The sequence below is a fragment of the Lissotriton vulgaris genome, chromosome 12, assembly GCF_964263255.1.
Source record: "Lissotriton vulgaris chromosome 12, aLisVul1.2, whole genome shotgun sequence".
Lineage (NCBI taxonomy): Eukaryota > Metazoa > Chordata > Amphibia > Caudata > Salamandridae > Lissotriton > Lissotriton vulgaris.
Window position 1 is genome coordinate 445,223,900 of NC_141700.1, and position 22,756 is coordinate 445,246,655.

A 22,756-nucleotide genomic window follows, 5' to 3' on the forward strand; every position below is an offset into this window, starting at 1 on the left:
CTTGGAGACTGATTGAAATTATGTCCTTGGCATTTTTAAAATTTTGCTCTAAAGACTAAACTAATAGGCTCACTAAATATATAGCATACTATTGAAGAAATAGCAGATGATGAAGTGCTACTGATTGTTAACCCGGGATAGTTGGAAAGCTTATATTCAGCTTTTTACATTCATACTATCTTTATATTTCATCAACAAGACAAAACAAAAATGACCTCAATGAATTGCAATAAATAGGAGATTTAGTTACTTGGAGTTAGAACTTAGCACCATTAATAGATATTCCAGGAGCTTTCAGAATAATAATTAATTCTACAACTATATCAAATGTATTCATCCAATCCTTCAAGCAGTGTTTGATCCACGGTGATAAACAGTCAAAAATGAGACACAAGAAAAATTAATCTTTTTTCAAACAATTAAACTTGGCCTGTACAGGGATCTAACCTGTGACCTTGGCGTTATTAGCACCACGCTCTAACCATCTGAGCTAACAAGCCATTTTGCCCAAATTCCTGGAAGTCCAGCATGTGAAGAACTGCTAATGATAGTTAACCCGGGAGATTTGGATAGCTGAATTTCAGAGGTTTACCATGAAATTATAAATATATAATATCAACATGAAGAAACTAATATGACTTTAAAAAAATTACAAAACAAAAGAGATTTTCATACTTATTGTTAGAACTTAGAACCATTAATGTTTTTTCCATGTGTTTTAGCAATAAATAACAATTCATCACCTATATGCAATTGATTCATTTAATCATTCTATCAGCTTCCCCTCAAAGGAAATATAGAGATACACATGATACAGAAGAAAATACATCTATTTTCAACATTGAAGGAGCATCAAGTATTGGCTTGGAGACTGATTGAAGGTATGTCCTTGGCATTTTTAACTTTATGCTCTAAAGACTAAACTAATAGGCTCAATAAATATATAGCATACCATTGAAGAAATAGCAGATGATGAAGTGCTATCGATTGTTAACCCGGGATAGTTGGAAAGCTTATATTCAGCTGTTTACATTCATACTATCTTTATATTTCATCAACAAGACAAAACAAAAATGACCTAAATAAATTGCAATAAATAGAAGATTTTGTTACTTGGCGTTAGAACTTAGAACCATTAATAGATATTCCAGGAGCTTTCAGAATAATAATTAATTCTAAAACTATATCAAATGTATTCATCCAATCCTTCAAGCAGCGTTTGATCCAAGGTGATAAACAGTCAAGAATGAAACACAAGAAAAATTACTCTTTTTTCAAACAATTAAACTTGGCCTGTACAGGGATCGAACCTGTGACCTTGGCGTTATTAGCTCCACGCTCTAACCATCTGAGCTAACAAGCCATTTTGCCCAAATTCCTGGAAGTCCAGCATGTGAAGAACTGCTAATGATAGTTAACCCGGGAGATTTGGAAAGCTTAATTTCAGTGGTTTACCATGAACTTATAAATATATATTATCAACATGAAGAAACTAATATGACTTAAAAAAAATTACAATACAAAAGAGATTTTCATACTTAGTGTTAGAACTTAGAACCATTAATGTTTTTTCCATGTGTTTTAGCAATAAATAACAATTCATCACCTATATGCAATTGATTCATTTAATCATTCTATCAGCTTCCCCTCAAAGGAAATATAGAGATACACATGATACAGAAGAAAATACATCTATTTTCAACATTAAAGGAGCATCAAGTATTGGCTAGGAGACTGATTGAAAGTATGTCCTTGGCATTTTTACCTTTATGCTCTAAAGACTAAACTAATAGGCTCACTAAATATATAGCATGCTATTGAAGAAATAGCAGATGATGAAGTGCTACTGATTGTTAACCCGGGATAATTGGAAAGCTTATATTCAGCTGTTTACATTCATACTATCTTTATATTTCATCAACAAGACAAAACAAAAATGACCTCAATAAATTGCAATAAATAAGAGATTAAGTTACTTGGCGTTAGAACTTAGAACCATTAATAGATATTCCAGGAGCTTTCAGAATAATAATTAATTCTACAACTATATCAAATGTATTTATCCAATCCTTCAAGCAGTGTTTGATCCAAGGTGATAAACAGTCAAAAATGAGACACAAGAAAAATTAATCTTTTTTCAAACAATTAAACTTGGCCTGTACAGGGATCGAACCTGTGACCTTGGCGTTATTAGCACCACGCTCTAACCATCTGAGCTAACAGGCCATTTTGCACATTTTCCTGGAAGTCCAGCATATGAAGAAGTGCTAATGATAGTTAACCCAGGAGATTTGGAAAGCTTAATTTCAGAGGTTTACCATGAAGTTATAAATATATATTATCAACATGAAGAAACTAATATGACTTTAAAAAAATTACAATACAAAAGAGATGTTCATACTTAGTGTTAGAACTTAGAACCATTAATGTTTTTTCCATGTGTTTTAGCAATAAATAACAATTCATCACCTATATGCAATTGATTCATTTAATCATTCTATCAGCTTCCCCTCAAAGGAAATATAGAGATACACATGATACAGAAGAAAATACATCTATTTTCAACATTAAAGGAGCATCAAGTATTGGCTAGGAGATTGATTGAAAGTATGTCCTTGGCATTTTTAACTTTATGCTCTAAAGACTAAACTAATAGGCTCAATAAATATATAGCATACTATTGAAGAAATAGCAGATGATGAAGTGCTACTGATTGTTAACCCGGGATAGTTGGAAAGCTTATATTCAGCTGTTTACATTCATACTATCTTTATATTTCATCAACAAGACAAAACAAAAATGACCTCAATGAATTGCAATAAATAAGAGATTTAGTTACTTGGCGTTAGAACTTAGAACCATTAATAGATATTCCAGGAGCTTTCAGAATAATAATTAATTCTACAACTATATCAAATGTATTTATCCAATCCTTCAAGCAGCGTTTGATCCAAGGTAATAAACAGTCAAGAATGAGACGCAAGAAAAAATTAATCTTTTTTCAAACAATTAAACTTGGTCTGTATAGGGATCGAACCTGTGACCTTGTCGCTATTAGAACCACGCTCTAACCATCTGAGCTAACAGGCCACTTTGCATAAACTCCTGGAAGTCCAGCATATGAAGAAGTGCTAATGATAGTTAACCCGGGAGATTTGGATAGCTGAATTTCAGAGGTTTACCATGAAGTTATATATATATAATATCAACATGAAGAAACTAATATGACTTTAAAAAAATTACAATACAAAAGAGATTTTCATACTTAGTGTTAGAACTTAGAACCGTTAATGTTTTTTTCCATGTGTTTTAGCAATAAATAACAATTCATCACCTATATGCAATTGATTCATTTAATCATTCTATCAGCTCCCCCTCAAAGGAAATATAGAGATACACATGATACAGAAGAAAATACATCTATTTTCAACATTAAAGGAGCATCAAGTATTGGCTTGGAGACTGATTGAAAGTATGTCCTTGGCATTTTTAACTTTTCGCTCTAAAGACTAAACTAATAGGCTCACTAAATATATAGCATACTATTGAAGAAATAGCAGATGATGAAGTGCTACTGATTGTTAACCCGGGATAGTTGGAAAGCTTATATTCAGCTGTTTACATTCATACTATCTTTATACTTCATCAACAAGACAAAACAAAAATGACCTCAATGAATTGCAATAAATAAGAGATTTAGTTACTTGGCGTTAGAACTTAGACTCATTAATAGATATTCCAGGAGCTTTCAGAATAATAATTAATTCTACAACTATATGAAATATATTCATCCAATCCTTCAAGCTCCGTTTGATCCAAGGTGATAAACAGTCAAAAATTAGACACAAGAAAAATGTATCTTTTTTACAAACAATTAAACTTGGCCTGCACAGGGATCGAACCTGTGACCTTGGCGTTATTAGCACCACACTCTAACCATCTGAGCTAACAGGCCGTTTTGCATGAATTGCTGGAAGTCCAGCATATGAAGAAGTGCTAATGATAGTTAACCCGGGAGATTTGGAAAGCTTAATTTCAGAGGTTTACCATGAAGTTATAAATATATAATATCAACATGAAGAAACTAATATGACTTTAAAAAAATTACAATACAAAAGAGATTTTCATACTTAGTGTTAGAACTTAGAACCATTAATGTTTTTTCCATGTGTTTTAGCAATAAATAAGAATTCATCACCTATATGCAATTGATTCATTTAATCATTCTATCAGCTTCCCCTCAAAGGAAATATAAAGATACACATGATACAGAAGAAAATACATCTATTTTCAACATTTAAGGAGCATCAAGTATTGGCTTGGAGACTGATTGAAAGTATGTCCTTGGCATTTTTAACTTTATGCTCTAAAGACTAAACTAATAGGCTCACTAAATATATAGCATACTATTGAAGAAATAGCAGATGATGAAGTGCTACTGATTGTTAACCCGGGATAGTTGGAAAGCTTATATTCAGCTGTTTACATTCATACTATCTTTATATTTCATCAACAAGACAAAACAAAAATGACCTCAATGAATTGCAATAAATAAGAGATTTAGTTACTTGGCGTTAGAACTTAGACTCATTAATAGATATTCCAGGAGCTTTCAGAATAATAATTAATTCTACAACTATATGAAATATATTCATCCAATCCTTCAAGCTCCGTTTGATCCAAGGTGATAAACAGTCAAAAATTAGACACAAGAAAAATTTATCTTTTTACAAACAATTAAACTTGGCCTGTACAGGGATCGAACCTGTGACCTTGGCGTTATTAGCACCACACTCTAACTATCTGAGCTAACAGGCCGTTTTGCATGAATTGCTGGAAGTCCAGCATATGAAGAAGTGCTAATGATAGTTAACCCGGGAGATTGGGAAAGCTTAATTTCAGAGGTTTACCATGAAGTTATAAATATATAATATCAACATGATGAAACTAATATGAGTTTAAAAAAATTACAATACAAAAGAGATGTTCATACTTAGTGTTAGAACTTAGAACCATTAATTTTTTTTCCATGTGTTTTAGCAATAAATAACAATTCATCACCTATATGCAATTGATTCATTTAATCATTCTATCAGCTTCCCCTCAAAGGAAATATAGAGATACACATGATACAGAAGAACATACATCTATTTTCAACATTAAAGGAGCATCAAGTATTGGCTTGGAGACTGATTGAAAATATGTCCTTGGCATTTTTAACTTTTTGCTCTAAAGACTAAACTAATAGGCTCACTAAATATATAGCATACTATTGAAGAAATAGCAGATGATGAAGTGCTACCGATTGTTAACCCGGGATAGTTGGAAAGCTTATATTCAGCTGTTTACATTCATACTATCTTTATATTTCATCAACAAGACAAAACAAAAATGACCTCAATGAATTGCAATAAATAAGAGATTTAGTTACTTGGCGTTAGAACTTAGAACCATTAATAGATATTCCAGGAGCTTTCAGAATAATAATTAATTCTACAACTATATCAAATGTATTTATCCAATCCTTCAAGCAGCGTTTGATCCAAGGTAATAAACAGTCAAGAATGAGACGCAAGAAAAAATTAATCTTTTTTCAAACAATTAAACTTGGCCTGTATAGGGATCAAACCTGTGACCTTGTCGCTATTAGAACCACGCTCTAACCATCTGAGCTAACAGGCCACTTTGCATAAACTCCTGGAAGTCCAGCATATGAAGAAGTGCTAATGATAGTTAACCCGGGAGATTTGGAAAGCTTAAATTCAGAGGTTTACCATGAAGTTATATATATATAATATCAACATGAAGAAACTAATATGACTTTAAAAAAATTACAATACAAAAGAGATTTTCATACTTAGTGTTAGAACTTAGAACCGTTAATGTTTTTTCCATGTGTTTTAGCAATAAATAACAATTCATCACCTATATGCAATTGATTCATTTAATCATTCTATCAGCTCCCCCTCAAAGGAAATATAGAGATACACATGATACAGAAGAAAATACATCTATTTTCAACATTAAAGGAGCATCAAGTATTGGCTTGGAGACTGATTGAAAGTATGTCCTTGGCATTTTTAACTTTTTGCTCTAAAGACTAAACTAATAGGCTCACTAAATATATAGCATACTATTGAAGAAATAGCAGATGATGAAGTGCTACTGATTGTTAACCCGGGATAGTTGGAAAGCTTATATTCAGCTGTTTACATTCATACTATCTTTATACTTCATCAACAAGACAAAACAAAAATGACCTCAATGAATTGCAATAAATAAGAGATTTAGTTACTTGGCGTTAGAACTTAGACTCATTAATAGATATTCCAGGAGATTTCAGAATAATAATTAATTCTACAACTATATGAAATATATTCATCCAATCCTTCAAGCTCCGTTTGATCCAAGGTGATAAACAGTCAAAAATTAGACACAAGAAAAATGTATCTTTTTTACAAACAATTAAACTTGGCCTGTACAGGGATCGAACCTGTGACCTTGGCGTTATTAGCACCACACTCTAACCATCTGAGCTAACAGGCCGTTTTGCATGAATTGCTGGAAGTCCAGCATATGAAGAAGTGCTAATGATAGTTAACCCGGGAGATTTGGAAAGCTTAATTTCAGAGGTTTACCATGAAGTTATAAATATATAATATCAACATGAAGAAACTAATATGACTTTAAAAAAATTACAATACAAAAGAGATTTTCATACTTAGTGTTAGAACTTAGAACCATTAATGTTTTTTCCATGTGTTTTAGCAATAAATAACAATTGATCACCTATATGCAATTGATTCATTTAATCATTCTATCAGCTTCCCCTCAAAGAAAATATAGAGATACACATGATACAGAAGAAAATACATCTATTTTCAACATTAAAGGAGCATCAAGTATTGGCTAGGAGATTGATTGAAAGTATGTCCTTGGCATTTTTAACTTTATGCTCTAAAGACTAAACTAATAGGCTCACTAAATATATAGCATACTATTTAGGAAATAGCAGATGATGAAGTGCTACCGATTGTTAACCCGGGATAGTTGGAAAGCTTATATTCAGCTGTTTACATTCATACTATCTTTATATTTCATCAACAAGACAAAACAAAAATGACCTCAATAAATTGCAATAAATAAGAGATTTAGTTACTTGGCGTTAGAACTTAGAACCATTAATAGATATTTCAGGAGCTTTCAGAATAATAATTATTTCTACAACTATATCAAATGTATTTATCCAATCCTTCAAGCAGTGTTTGATCCACGGTGATAAACAGTCAAAAATGAGACACAAGAAAAATTAATCTTTTTTCAAACAATTAAACTTGGCCTGTACAGGGATCTAACCTGTGACCTTGGCGTTATTAGCACCACGCTCTAACCATCTGAGCTAACAAGCCATTTTGCCCAAATTCCTGGAAGTCCAGCATGTGAAGAAGTGCTAATGATAGTTAACCCGGGAGATTTGGATAGCTGAATTTCAGAGGTTTACCATGAAATTATAAATATATAATATCAACATGAAGAAACTAATATGACTTTAAAAAAATTACAATACAAAAGAGATTTTCATACTTAGTTTTAGAACTTAGAACCATTAATGTTTTTTCCATGTGTTTTAGCAATAAATAACAATTCATCACCTATATGCAATTGATTCATCTAATCGTTCTATCAGCTTCCCCTCAAAGGAAATATAGACATACACATGATACAAAGAAAATACATCTATTTTCAACATTAAAGGAGCATCAAGTATTGGCTTGGAGACTGATTGAAGGTATGTCCTTGGCATTTTTAACTTTATGCTCTAAAGACTAAACTAATAGGCTCAATAAATATATAGCATACCATTGAAGAAATAGCAGATGATGAAGTGCTATTGATTGTTAACCCGGGATAGTTGGAAAGCTTATATTCAGCTGTTTACATTCATACTATCTTTATATTTCATCAACAAGACAAAACAAAAATGACCTCAATGAATTGCAATAAATAAGAGATTTAGTTACTTGGCGTTAGAACTTAGAACCATTAATAGATATTCCAGGAGCTTTCAGAATAATAATTAATTCTACAACTATATCAAATGTATTTATCCAATCCTTCAAGCAGCGTTTGATCCAAGGTAATAAATAGTCAAGAATGTGAGGCAGGAAAAAATTAATCTTTTTTCAAACAATTAAACTTCGCCTGTATAGGGATCGAACCTGTGACCTTGTCGCGATTAGAACCACGCTCTAACCATCTGAGCTAACAGGCAATTTTGCATAAACTCCTGGAAGTCCAGCATATGAAGAAGTGCTAATGATAGTTAACCCGGGAGATTTGGAAAGCTTAAATTCAGAGGTTTACCATGAAGTTATAAATATATAATATCAACATGAAGAAACTAATATGACTTTAAAAAAATTACAATACAAAAGAGATTTTCATACTTAGTGTTAGATCTTAGAACCATTAATGTTTTTTCCATGTGTTTTAGCAATAAATAACAATTCATCACCGATATGCAATTGATTCATTTAATCATTCTATCAGCTCCCCCTCAAAGGAAATATAGAGATACACATGATACAGAAGAAAATACATCTATTTTCAACATTAAAGGAGCATCAATTATTGGCTTGGAGACTGATTGAAAGTATGTCCTTGGCATTTTTAACTTTTTGCTCTAAAGACTAAACTAATAGGCTCACTAAATATATAGCATACTATTGAAGAAATAGCAGATGATGAAGTGCTACTGATTGTTAACCCGGGATAGTTGGAAAGCTTATATTCAGCTGTTTACATTCATACTATCTTTATATTTCATCAACGAGACAAAACAAAAATGACCTCAATGAATTGCAATAAATAAGAGATTTAGTTACTTGGAGTTAGAACTTAGAACCATTAATAGATATTCCAGGAGCTTTCAGAATAATAATTAATTCTACAACTATATCAAATGTATTCATCCAATCCTTCAAGCAGTGTTTGATCCACGGTGATAAACAGTCAAAAATGAGACACAAGAAAAATTAATCTTTTTTCAAACAATTAAACTTGGCCTGTACAGGGATCTAACCTGTGACCTTGGCGCTATTAGCACCACGCTCTAACCATCTGAGCTAACAAGCCATTTTGCCCAAATTCCTGGAAGTCCAGCATGTGAAGAACTGCTAATGATAGTTAACCCGGGAGATTTGGATAGCTGAATTTCAGAGGTTTACCATGAAATTATAAATATATAATATCAACCTGAAGAAACTAATATGACTTTAAAAAAATTACAATACAAAAGAGATTTTCATACTTAGTGTTAGAACTTAGAACCATTAATGTTTTTTCCATGTGTTTTAGCAATAAATAACAATTCATCACCTATATGCAATTGATTCATCTAATCGTTCTATCAGCTTCCCCTCAAAGGAAATATAGACATACACATGATACAGAAGAAAATACATCTATTTTCAACATTAAAGGAGCATCAAGTATTGGCTTGGAGACTGATCGAAGGTATGTCCTTGGCATTTTTAACTTTATGCTCTAAAGACTAAACTAATAGGCTCAATAAATATATAGCATACCATTGAAGAAATAGCAGATGATGAAGTGCTATTGATTGTTAACCCGGGATAGTTGGAAAGCTTATATTCAGCTGTTTACATTCATACTATCTTTATACTTCATCAACAAGACAAAACAAAAATGACCTCAATGAATTGCAATAAATAAGAGATTTAGTTACTTGGCGTTAGAACTTAGACTCATTAATAGATATTCCAGGAGATTTCAGAATAATAATTAATTCTACAACTATATGAAATATATTCATCCAATCCTTCAAGCTCCGTTTGATCCAAGGTGATAAACAGTCAAAAATTAGACACAAGAAAAATGTATCTTTTTTACAAACAATTAAACTTGGCCTGTACAGGGATCGAACCTGTGACCTTGGCGTTATTAGCACCACACTCTAACCATCTGAGCTAACAGGCCGTTTTGCATGAATTGCTGGAAGTCCAGCATATGAAGAAGTGCTAATGATAGTTAACCCGGGAGATTTGGAAAGCTTAATTTCAGAGGTTTACCATGAAGTTATAAATATATAATATCAACATGAAGAAACTAATATGACTTTAAAAAAATTACAATACAAAATAGATTTTCATACTTAGTGTTAGAACTTAGAACCATTAATGTTTTTTCCATGTGTTTTAGCAATAAATAACAATTGATCACCTATATGCAATTGATTCATTTAATCATTCTATCAGCTTCCCCTCAAAGAAAATATAGAGATACACATGATACAGAAGAAAATACATCTATTTTAAACATTAAAGGAGCATCAAGTATTGGCTAGGAGATTGATTGAAAGTATGTCCTTGGCATTTTTAACTTTTTGCTCTAAAGACTAAACTAATAGGCTCACTAAATATATAGCATACTATTGAAGAAATAGCAGATGATGAAGTGCTACTGATTGTTAACCCGGGATAGTTGGAAAGCTTATATTCAGCTGTTTACATTCATACTATCTTTATATTTCATCAACGAGACAAAACAAAAATGACCTCAATGAATTGCAATAAATAAGAGATTTAGTTACTTGGAGTTAGAACTTAGAACCATTAATAGATATTCCAGGAGCTTTCAGAATAATAATTAATTCTACAACTATATCAAATGTATTCATCCAATCCTTCAAGCAGTGTTTGATCCACGGTGATAAACAGTCAAAAATGAGACACAAGAAAAATTAATCTTTTTTCAAACAATTAAACTTGGCCTGTACAGGGATCTAACCTGTGACCTTGGCGTTATTAGCACCACGCTCTAACCATCTGAGCTAACAAGCCATTTTGCCCAAATTCCTGGAAGTCCAGCATGTGAAGAACTGCTAATGATAGTTAACCCGGGAGATTTGGATAGCTGAATTTCAGAGGTTTACCATGAAATTATAAATATATAATATCAACCTGAAGAAACTAATATGACTTTAAAAAAATTACAATACAAAAGAGATTTTCATACTTAGTGTTAGAACTTAGAACCATTAATGTTTTTTCCATGTGTTTTAGCAATAAATAACAATTCATCACCTATATGCAATTGATTCATCTAATCGTTCTATCAGCTTCCCCTCAAAGGAAATATAGACATACACATGATACAGAAGAAAATACATCTATTTTCAACATTAAAGGAGCATCAAGTATTGGCTTGGAGACTGATCGAAGGTATGTCCTTGGCATTTTTAACTTTATGCTCTAAAGACTAAACTAATAGGCTCAATAAATATATAGCATACCATTGAAGAAATAGCAGATGATGAAGTGCTATTGATTGTTAACCCGGGATAGTTGGAAAGCTTATATTCAGCTGTTTACATTCATACTATCTTTATATTTCATCAACAAGACAAAACAAAAATGACCTCAATAAATTGCAATAAATAAGAGTTTAAGTTACTTGGCGTTAGAACTTAGAACCATTAATAGATATTCCAGGAGCTTTCAGAATAATAATTAATTCTACAACTATATCAAATGTATTTATCAAATCCTTCAAGCAGCGTTTGATCCAAGGTAATAAACAGTCAAGAATGAGACGCAAGAAAAAATTAATCTTTTTTCAAACAATTAAACTTGGCCTGTATAGGGATCGAACCTGTGACCTTGTCGCTATTAGAACCACGCTCTAACCATCTGAGCTAACAGGCCACTTTGCATAAACTCCTGGAAGTCCAGCATATGAAGAAGTGCTAATGATAGTTAACCCGGGAGATTTGGAAAGCTTAAATTCAGAGGTTTACCATGAAGTTATAAATATATAATATCAACATGAAGAAACTAATATGACTTTAAAAAAACTTACAATACAAAAGAGATTTTCATACTTAGTGTTAGAACTTAGAACCGTTAATGTTTTTTCCATGTGTTTTAGCAATAAATAACAATTCATCACCTATATGCAATTGATTCATTTAATCATTCTATCAGCTCCCCCTCAAAGGAAATATAGAGATACACATGATACAGAAGAAAATACATCTATTTTCAACATTAAAGGAGCATCAAGTATTAGCTTGGAGACTGATTGAAAGTATGTCCTTGGCATTTTTAACTTTTTGCTCTAAAGACTAAACTAATAGGCTCACTAAATATATAGCATACTATTGAAGAAATAGCAGATGATGAAGTGCTACTGATTGTTAACCCGGGATAGTTGGAAAGCTTATATTCAGCTGTTTACATTCATACTATCTTTATATTTCATCAACAAGACAAAACAAAAATGACCTCAATGAATTGCAATAAATAAGAGATTTAGTTACTTGGCGTTAGAACTTAGACTCATTAATAGATATTCCAGGAGCTTTCAGAATAATAATTAATTCTACAACTATATGAAATATATTCATCCAATCCTTCAAGCTCCGTTTGATCCAAGGTGATAAACAGTCAAAAATTAGACACAAGAAAAATGTATCTTTTTACAAACAATGAAACTTGGCCTGTTCAGGGATCGAACCTGTGACCTTGGCGTTATTAGCACCACACTCTAACCAGCTGAGCTAACAGGCAGTTTTGCATGAATTGCTGGAAGTCCAGCATATGAAGAAGTGCTAATGATAGTTAACCAGGGAGATTTGGAAAGCTAAATTTCAGAGGTTTACCATGAAGTTATAAATATATAATATCAACATGAAGAAACTAATATGACTTTAAAAAAATTACAATACAAAAGAGATTTTCATACTTAGTGTTAGAACTTAGAACCATTAATGTTTTTTCCATGTGTTTTAGCAATAAATAACAATTGATCACCTATATGCAATTGATTCATTTAATCATTCTATCAGCTTCCCCTCAAAGAAAATATAGAGATACACATGATACAGAAGAAAATACATCTATTTTCAACATTAAAGGAGCATCAAGTATTGGCTAGGAGATTGATTGAAAGTATGTCCTTGGCATTTTTTACTTTATGCTCTAAAGACTAAACTAATAGGCTCACTAAATATATAGCATACTATTGAAGAAATAGCAGATGATGAAGTGCTACCGATTGTTAACCCGGGATAGTTGGAAAGCTTATATTCAGCTGTTTACATTCATACTATCTTTATATTTCATCAACAAGACAAAACAAAAATGACCTCAATAAATTGCAATAAATAAGAGATTTAGTTACTTGGCGTTAGAACTTAGAACCATTAATAGATATTTCAGGAGCTTTCAGAATAATAATTATTTCTACAACTATATCAAATGTATTTATCAAATCCTTCAAGCAGTGTTTGATCCACGGTGATAAACAGTCAAAAATGAGACACAAGAAAAATTAATCTTTTTTCAAACAATTAAACTTGGCCTGTATAGGGATGGAACCTGTGACCTTGTCGCTATTAGAACCACGCTCTAACCATCTGAGATAACAGGCCACTTTGCATAAACTCCTGGAAGTCCAGCATATGAAGAAGTGCTAATGATAGTTAACCCGGGAGATTTGGAAAGCTTAAATTCAGAGGTTTACCATGAAGTTATAAATATATAATATCAACCTGAAGAAACTAATATGACTTTAAAAAAATTACAATACAAAAGAGATTTTCATACTTAGTGTTAGAACTTAGAACCGTTAATGTTTTTTCCATGTGTTTTAGCAATAAATAACAATTCATCACCTATATGCAATTGATTCATTTAATCATTCTATCAGCTCCCCCTCAAAGGAAATATAGAGATACACATGATACAGAAGAAAATACATCTATTTTCAACATTAAAGGAGCATCAAGTATTGGCTTGGAGACTGATTGAAAGTATGTCCTTGGCATTTTTAACTTTTTGCTCTAAAGACTAAACTAATAGGCTCACTAAATATATAGCATACTATTGAAGAAATAGCAGATGATGAAGTGCTACTGATTGTTAACCCGGGATAGTTGGAAAGCTTATATTCAGCTGTTTACATTCATACTATCTTTACATTTCATCAACAAGACAAAACAAAAATGACCTCAATGAATTGCAATAAATAAGAGATTTAGTTACTTGGCGTTAGAACTTAGACTCATTAATAGATATTCCAGGAGCTTTCAGAATAATAATTAATTCTACAACTATATGAAATATATTCATCCAATCCTTCAAGCTCCGTTTGATCGAAGGTGATAAACAGTCAAAAATTAGACACAAGAAAAATTTATCTTTTTACAAACAATTAAACTTGGCCTGTACAGGGATCGAACCTGTGACCTTGGCGTTATTAGCACCACACTCTAACCATCTGAGCTAACAGGCCGTTTTGCATGAATTGCTGGAAGTCCAGCATATGAAGAAGTGCTAATGATAGTTAACCCGGGAGATTTGGAAAGCTTAATTTCAGAGGTTTACCATGAAGTTATAAATATATAATATCAACATGAAGAAACTAATATGACTTTAAAAAAATTACAATACAAAAGAGATTTTCATACTTAGTGTTAGAACTTAGAACCATTAATGTTTTTTCCATGTGTTTTAGCAATAAATAACAATTGATCACCTATATGCAATTGATTCATTTAATCATTCTATCAGCTTCCCCTCAAAGAAAATATAGAGATACACATGATACAGAAGAAAATACATCTATTTTCAACATTAAAGGAGCATCAAGTATTGGCTAGGAGATTGATTGAAAGTATGTCCTTGGCATTTTTAACTTTATGCTCTAAAGACTAAACTAATAGGCTCACTAAATATATAGCATACTATTATAGAAATAGCAGATTATGAAGTGCTACCGATTGTTAACCCGGGATAGTTGGAAAGCTTATATTCAGCTGTTTACATTCATACTATCTTTATATTTCATCAACAAGACAAAACAAAAATGACCTCAATAAATTGCAATAAATAAGAGATTTAGTTACTTGGCGTTAGAACTTAGAACCATTAATAGATATTTCAGGAGCTTTCAGAATAATAATTATTTCTACAACTATATCAAATGTATTTATCCAATCCTTCAAGCAGTGTTTGATCCACGGTGATAAACAGTCAAAAATGAGACACAAGAAAAATTAATCTTTTTTCAAACAATTAAACTTGGCCTGTACAGGGATCTAACCTGTGACCTTGGCGTTATTAGCACCACGCTCTAACCATCTGAGCTAACAAGCCATTTTGCCCAAATTCCTGGAAGTCCAGCATGTGAAGAAGTGCTAATGATAGTTAACTTGGGAGATTTGGATAGCTGAATTTCAGAGGTTTACCATGAAATTATAAATATATAATATCAACATTAAGAAACTAATATGACTTTAAAAAAATTACAATACAAAAGAGATTTTCATACTTAGTGTTAGAACTTAGAACCATTAATGTTTTTTCCATGTGTTTTAGCAATAAATAATAATTCATCACCTATATGCAATTGATTCATCTAATCATTCTATCAGCTTCCCCTCAAAGGAAATATAGACATACACATGATACAGAAGAAAATACATCTATTTTCAACATTAAAGGAGCATCAAGTATTGGCTTGGAGACTGATTGAAAGTATGTCCTTGGCATTTTTAACTTTATACTCTAAAGACTAAACTAATAGGCTCACTAAATATATAGCATACTATTGAAGAAATAGCAGATGATGAAGTGCTACTGATTGTTAACCCGGGATAGTTGGAAAGCTTATATTCAGCTGTTTACATTCATACTATCTTTATATTTCATCAACAAGACAAAACATAAATGACCTCAATGAATTGCAATAAATAAGAGATTTAGTTACTTGGCGTTAGAACTTAGTCTCATTAATAGATATTCCAGGAGCTTTCAGAATAATAATTAATTCTACAACTATATGAAATATATTCATCCAATCTTTCAAGCTCCGTTTGATCCAAGGTGATAAACAGTCAAAAATGAGACACAAGAAAAATTTATCTTTTTACAAACAATTAAACTTGGCCTGTACAGGGATCGAACCTGTGAGCTTGGCGTTATTAGCACCACACTCTAACCATCTGAGCTAACAGGCCGTTTTGCATGAATTGCTGGAAGTCCAGCATATGAAGAAGTGCTAATGATAGTTAACCCGGGAGATTTGGAAAGCTTAATTTCAGAGGTTTACCATGAAGTTATAAATATATAATATCAACATGAAGAAACTAATATGACTTTAAAAAAAATACAATACAAACGAGATTTTCATACTTAGTGTTAGAACTTAGAACCATTAATGTTTTATCCATGTGTTTTAGCAATAAATAAGAATTCATCACCTATATGCAATTGATTCATTTAATCATTCTATCAGCTTCCCCTCAAAGGAAATATAAAGATACACATGATACAGAAGAAAATACATCTATTTTCAACATTAAAGGAGCATCAAGTATTGGCTAGGAGACTGATTGAAATTATGTCCTTGGCATTTTTAAAATTTTGCTCTAAAGACTAAACTAATAGGCTCACTAAATATATAGCATACTATTGAAGAAATAGCAGATGATGAAGTGCTACTGATTGTTAACCCGGGATAGTTGGAAAGCTTATATTCAGCTGTTTACATTCATACTATCTTTATATTTCATCAACAAGACAAAACAAAAATGACCTCAATGAATTGCAATAAATAGGAGATTTAGTTACTTGGAGTTAGAACTTAGAACCATTAATAGATATTCCAGGAGCTTTCAGAATAATAATTAATTCTACAACTATATCAAATGTATTTATCCAATCCTTCAAGCAGCGTTTGATCCAAGGTAATAAATAGTCAAGAATGTGAGGCAGGAAAAAATTAATCTTTTTTCAAACAATTAAACTTCGCCTGTATAGGGATCGAACCTGTGACCTTGTCGCTATTAGAACCACGCTCTAACTATCTGAGCTAACAGGCAATTTTGCATAAACTCTTGGAAGTCCAGCATATGAAGAAGTGCTAATGATAGTTAACCCGGGAGATTTGGAAAGCTTAAATTCAGAGGTTTACCATGAAGTTATAAATATATAATATCAACATGAAGAAACTAATATGACTTTAAAAAAATTACAATACAAAAGAGATTTTCATACTTAGTGTTAGATCTTAGAACCATTAATGTTTTTTCCATGTGTTTTAGCAATAAATAACAATTCATCACCGATATGCAATTGATTCATTTAATCATTCTATCAGCTCCCCCTCAAAGGAAATATAGACATACACATGATACAGAAGAAAATACATCTATTTTCAACATTAAAGGAGCATCAAGTATTGGCTTGGAGACTGATTGAAAGTATGTCCTTGGCATTTTTAACTTTTTGCTCTAAAGACTAAACTAATAGGCTCACTAAATATATAGCATACTATTGAAGAAATAGCAGATGATGAAGTGCTACCAATTGTTAACCCGGGATAGTTGGAAAGCTTATATTCAGCTGTTTACATTCATACTATCTTTATATTTCATCAACAAGACAAAACAAAAATGACCTCAATGAATTGCAATAAATAAGAGATTTAGTTACTTGGTGTTAGAACTTAGAACCATTAATAGATATTCCAGGAGCTTTCAGAATAATAATTAATTCTACAACTATATTAAATATATTCATCCAATCCTTCAAGCAGCGTTTGATCCAAGGTGATAAACAGTCAAAAATGAGACACAAGAAAAATTAATCTTTTGTCAAACAATTAAATTTGGCCTGTACAGGGATCGAACCTGTGACCTTGGCGTTATTAGCACCATGCTCTAACCATCTGAGCTAACAGGCCATTTTGCACAAATTCCTGGAAGTCCAGCATATGAAGAAGTGCTAATGATAGTTAACCCGGGAGATTTGGAAAGCTTAATTTCAGAGGTTTACCATGAAGTTATAAATATATAATATCAACATGAAGAAACTAATATGACTTTAAAAAAATTACAATACAAAAGAGATTTTCATACTTAGTGTTAGAACTTAGAACCATTAATGTTTTTTCCATGTGTTTTAGCAATAAATAACAATTCATCACCTATATGCAATTGATTCATTTAATCATTCTATCAGCTCCCCCTCAAAGGAAATATAGAGATACACATGATACAGAAGAAAATACATCTATTTTCAACATTAAAGGAGCATCAAGTATTGGCTTGGAGACTGATTGAAAGTATGTCCTTGGCATTTTTAACTTTTTGCTCTAAAGACTAAACTAATAGGCTCACTAAATATATAGCATACTATTGAAGAAATAGCAGATGATGAAGTGCTACTGATTGTTAACCCGGGATAGTTGGAAAGCTTATATTCAGCTGTTTACATTCATACTATCTTTACATTTCATCAACAAGACAAAACAAAAATGACCTCAATGAATTGCAATAAATAAGAGATTTAGTTACTTGGCGTTAGAACTTAGACTCATTAATAGATATTCCAGGAGCTTTCAGAATAATAATTAATTCTACAACTATATGAAATATATTCATCCAATCCTTCAAGCTCCGTTTGATCGAAGGTGATAAACAGTCAAAAATTAGACACAAGAAAATTTATCTTTTTACAAACAATTAAACTTGGCCTGTACAGGGATCGAACCTGTGACCTTGGCGTTATTAGCACCACACTCTAACCATCTGAGCTAACAGGCCGTTTTGCATGAATTGCTGGAAGTCCAGCATATGAAGAAGTGCTAATGATAGTTAACCCGGGAGATTTGGAAAGCTTAATTTCAGAGGTTTACCATGAAGTTATAAATATATAATATCAACATGAAGAAACTAATATGACTTTAAAAAAATTACAATACAAAAGAGATTTTCATACTTAGTGTTAGAACTTAGAACCATTAATGTTTTTTCCATGTGTTTTAGCAATAAATAACAATTCATCACCTATATGCAATTGATTCATTTAATCATTCTATCAGCTCCCCCTCAAAGGAAATATAGAGATACACATGATACAGAAGAAAATACATCTATTTTCAACATTAAAGGAGCATCAAGTATTGGCTTGGAGACTGATTGAAAGTATGTCCTTGGCATTTTTAACTTTTTGCTCTAAAGACTAAACTAATAGGCTCACTAAATATATAGCATACTATTGAAGAAATAGCAGATGATGAAGTGCTACTGATTGTTAACCCGGGATAGTTGGAAAGCTTATATTCAGCTGTTTACATTCATACTATCTTTATATTTCATCAACAAGACAAAACAAAAATGACCTCAATGAATTGCAATAAATAAGAGATTTAGTTACTTGGAGTTAGAACTTAGAACCATTAATAGATATTCCAGGAGCTTTCAGAATAATAATTAATTCTACAACTATATCAAATGTATTCATCCAATCCTTCAAGCAGTGTTTGATCCACGGTGATAAACAGTCAAAAATGAGACACAAGAAAAATTAATCTTTTTTCAAACAATTAAACTTGGACTGTACAGGGATCTAACCTGTGACCTTGGCGTTATTAGCACCACGCTCTAACCATCTGAGCTAACAAGCCATTTTGCCCAAATTCCTGGAAGTCCAGCATGTGAAGAACTGCTAATGATAGTTAACCCGGGAGATTTGGATAGCTGAATTTCAGAGGTTTACCATGAAATTATAAATATATAATATCAACATGAAGAAACTAATATGACTTTAAAAAAATTACAATACAAAAGAGATTTTCATACTTAGTGTTAGAACTTAGAACCATTAATGTTTTTTTCCATGTGTTTTAGCAATAAATAACAATTCATCACCTATATGCAATTGATTCATCTAATCGTTCTATCAGCTTCCCCTCAAAGGAAATATAGACATACACATGATACAGAAGAAAATACATCTATTTTCAACATTAAAGGAGCATCAAGTATTGGCTTGGAGACTGATCAAAGGTATGTCCTTGGCATTTTTAACTTTATGCTCTAAAGACTAAACTAATAGGCTCAATAAATATATAGCATACCATTGAAGAAATAGTAGATGATGAAGTGCTATTGATTGTTAACCCGGGATAGTTGGAAAGCTTATATTCAGCTGTTTACATTCATACTATCTTTATATTTCATCAACAAGACAAAACAAAAATGACCTCAATAAATTGCAATAAATAAGAGTTTAAGTTACTTGGCGTTAGAACTTAGAACCATTAATAGATATTCCAGGAGCTTTCAGAATAATAATTAATTCTACAACTATATCAAATGTATTTATCCAATCCTTCAAGCAGTGTTTGATCCAAGGTGATAAACAGTCAAAAATGAGACACAAGAAAAATTAATCTTTTTTCAAACAATTAAACTTGGCCTGTACAGGGATCGAACCTGTGACCTTGGCGTTATTAGCACCACGCTCTAACCATCTGAGCTAACAGGCCGTTTTGCACAATTTCCTGGAAGTCCAGCATATGAAGAAGTGCTAATGATAGTTAACCTGGGAGATTTGGAAAGCTTAATTTCAGAGGTTTACCACGAAGTTATAAATATATAATATAAACATGAAGAAACTAATATGACTTAAAAAAATTACAATACAAAAGAGATGTTCATACTTAGTGTTAGAACTTAGAACCATTAATGTTTTTTCCATGTGTTTTAGCAATAAATAACAATTCATCACCTATATGCAATTGATTCATTTAATCATTCTATCAGCTTCCCCTCAAAGGAAATATAGGGATAGACATGATACAGAAGAAAATACATCTATTTTCAACATTAAAGGAGCATCAAGTATTGGCTTGGAGACTGATTGAAAATATGTCCTTGGCATTTTTAACTTTTTGCTCTAAAGACTAAACTAATAGGCTCACTAAATATATAGCATACTATTGAAGAAATAGCAGATGATGAAGTGCTACCAATTGTTAACCCGGGATAGTTGGAAAGCTTATATTCAGCTGTTTACATTCATACTATCTTTATATTTCATCAACAAGACAAAACAAAAATGACCTCAATGAATTGCAATAAATAAGAGATTTAGTTACTTGGTGTTAGAACTTAGAACCATTAATAGATATTCCAGGAGCTTTCAGAATAATAATTAATTCTACAACTATATTAAATATATTCATCCAATCCTTCAAGCAGCGTTTGATCCAAGGTGATAAACAGTCAAAAATGAGACACAAGAAAAATTATTCTTTTTTCAAACAATTAAATTTGGCCTGTACAGGGATCGAACCTGTGACCTTGGCGTTATTAGCACCATGCTCTAACCATCTGAGCTAACAGGCCATTTTGCACAAATTCCTGGAAGTCCAGCATATGAAGAAGTGCTAATGATAGTTAACCCGGGAGATTTGGAAAGCTTAATTTCAGAGGTTTACCATGAAGTTATAAATATATAATATCAACATGAAGAAACTAATATGACTTTAAAAAATTACAATACAAAAGAGATTTTCATACTTAGTGTTAGAACTTAGAACCATTAATGTTTTTTTAAATGTGTTTTAGCAATAAATAACAATTCATCACCTATATGCAATTGATTCATTTAATCATTCTATCAGCTCCCCCTCAAAGGAAATATAGAGATACACATGATACAGAAGAAAATACATCTATTTTCAACATTAAAGGAGCATCAAGTATTGGCTTGGAGACTGATTGAAAGTATGTCCTTGGCATTTTTAACTTTTTGCTCTAAAGACTAAACTAATAGGCTCACTAAATATATAGCATACTATTGAAGAAATAGCAGATGATGAAGTGCTACTGATTGTTAACCCGGGATAGTTGGAAAGCTTATATTCAGCTGTTTACATTCATACTATCTTTATATTTCATCAACGAGACAAAACAAAAATGACCTCAATGAATTGCAATAAATAAGAGATTTAGTTACTTGGAGTTAGAACTTAGAACCATTAATAGATATTCCAGGAGCTTTCAGAATAATAATTAATTCTACAACTATATCAAATGTATTCATCCAATCCTTCAAGCAGCGTTTGATCCAAGGTGATAAACAGCCAAAAATTAGACACAAGAAAAATTAATCTTTTTACAAACAATTAAACTCGGCCTGTACAGGGATTGAACCTGTGACCTTAGCGTTATTAGCACCACACTCTAACCATCTGAGCTAACAGGCCGTTTTGCACAAATTCCTGGAAGTCCAGCATATGAAGAAGTGCTAATGATAGTTAACCCGGGAGATTTGGAAAGCTTAATTTCAGAGGTTTACCATGAAGTTATACTTATATAATATCAACATGAAGAAACTAATATGACTCTAAAAAATTACAATACAAAAGAGATGTTCATACTTAGTGTTAGAACTTAGAACCATTAATGTTTTTTCCATGTGTTTTAGCAACAAATAATAATTCATCACCTATATGCAATTGATTCATCTAATCATTCTATCAGCTTCCCCTCAAAGGAAATATAGACATACACATGATACAGAAGAAAATACATCTATTTTCAAAATTAAAGGAGCATCAAGTATTGGCTTGGAGACTGATTGAAAGTATGTCCTTGGCATTTTTAACTTTATACTCTAAAGACTAAACTAATAGGCTCACTAAATATATAGCATACTATTGAAGAAATAGCAGATGATGAAGTGCTACTGATTGTTAACCCGGGATAGTTGGAAAGCTTATATTCAGCTGTTTACATTCATACTATCTTTATATTTCATCAACAAGACAAAACAAAAATGACCTCAATGAATTGCAATAAATAAGAGATTTAGTTACTTGGCGTTAGAACTTAGTCTCATTAATAGATATTCCAGGAGCTTTCAGAATAATAATTAAA

General features: G+C 31.8%; 4 non-coding genes across 4 annotated transcripts; all 4 read right to left on the bottom strand.

The window, feature by feature from the left end:
* Positions 1-2,152: 2,152 nt before the first annotated feature.
* TRNAI-AAU (transfer RNA isoleucine (anticodon AAU)) lies at positions 2,153-2,226 on the bottom strand. Its single transcript has one exon. It is a non-coding gene; the product is annotated as a tRNA-Ile (tRNA).
* Positions 2,227-17,695: 15,469 nt separating this feature from the next.
* Positions 17,696-17,769, bottom strand: TRNAI-AAU (transfer RNA isoleucine (anticodon AAU)). The gene has a single exon. It is a non-coding gene; the product is annotated as a tRNA-Ile (tRNA).
* Positions 17,770-20,284: 2,515 nt separating this feature from the next.
* TRNAI-AAU (transfer RNA isoleucine (anticodon AAU)) lies at positions 20,285-20,358 on the bottom strand. Its single transcript has one exon. It is a non-coding gene; the product is annotated as a tRNA-Ile (tRNA).
* A 788-nt stretch (positions 20,359-21,146) lies between these two features.
* Positions 21,147-21,220, bottom strand: TRNAI-AAU (transfer RNA isoleucine (anticodon AAU)). The gene has a single exon. It is a non-coding gene; the product is annotated as a tRNA-Ile (tRNA).
* Between the last annotated feature and the right edge of the window lie 1,536 nt (positions 21,221-22,756).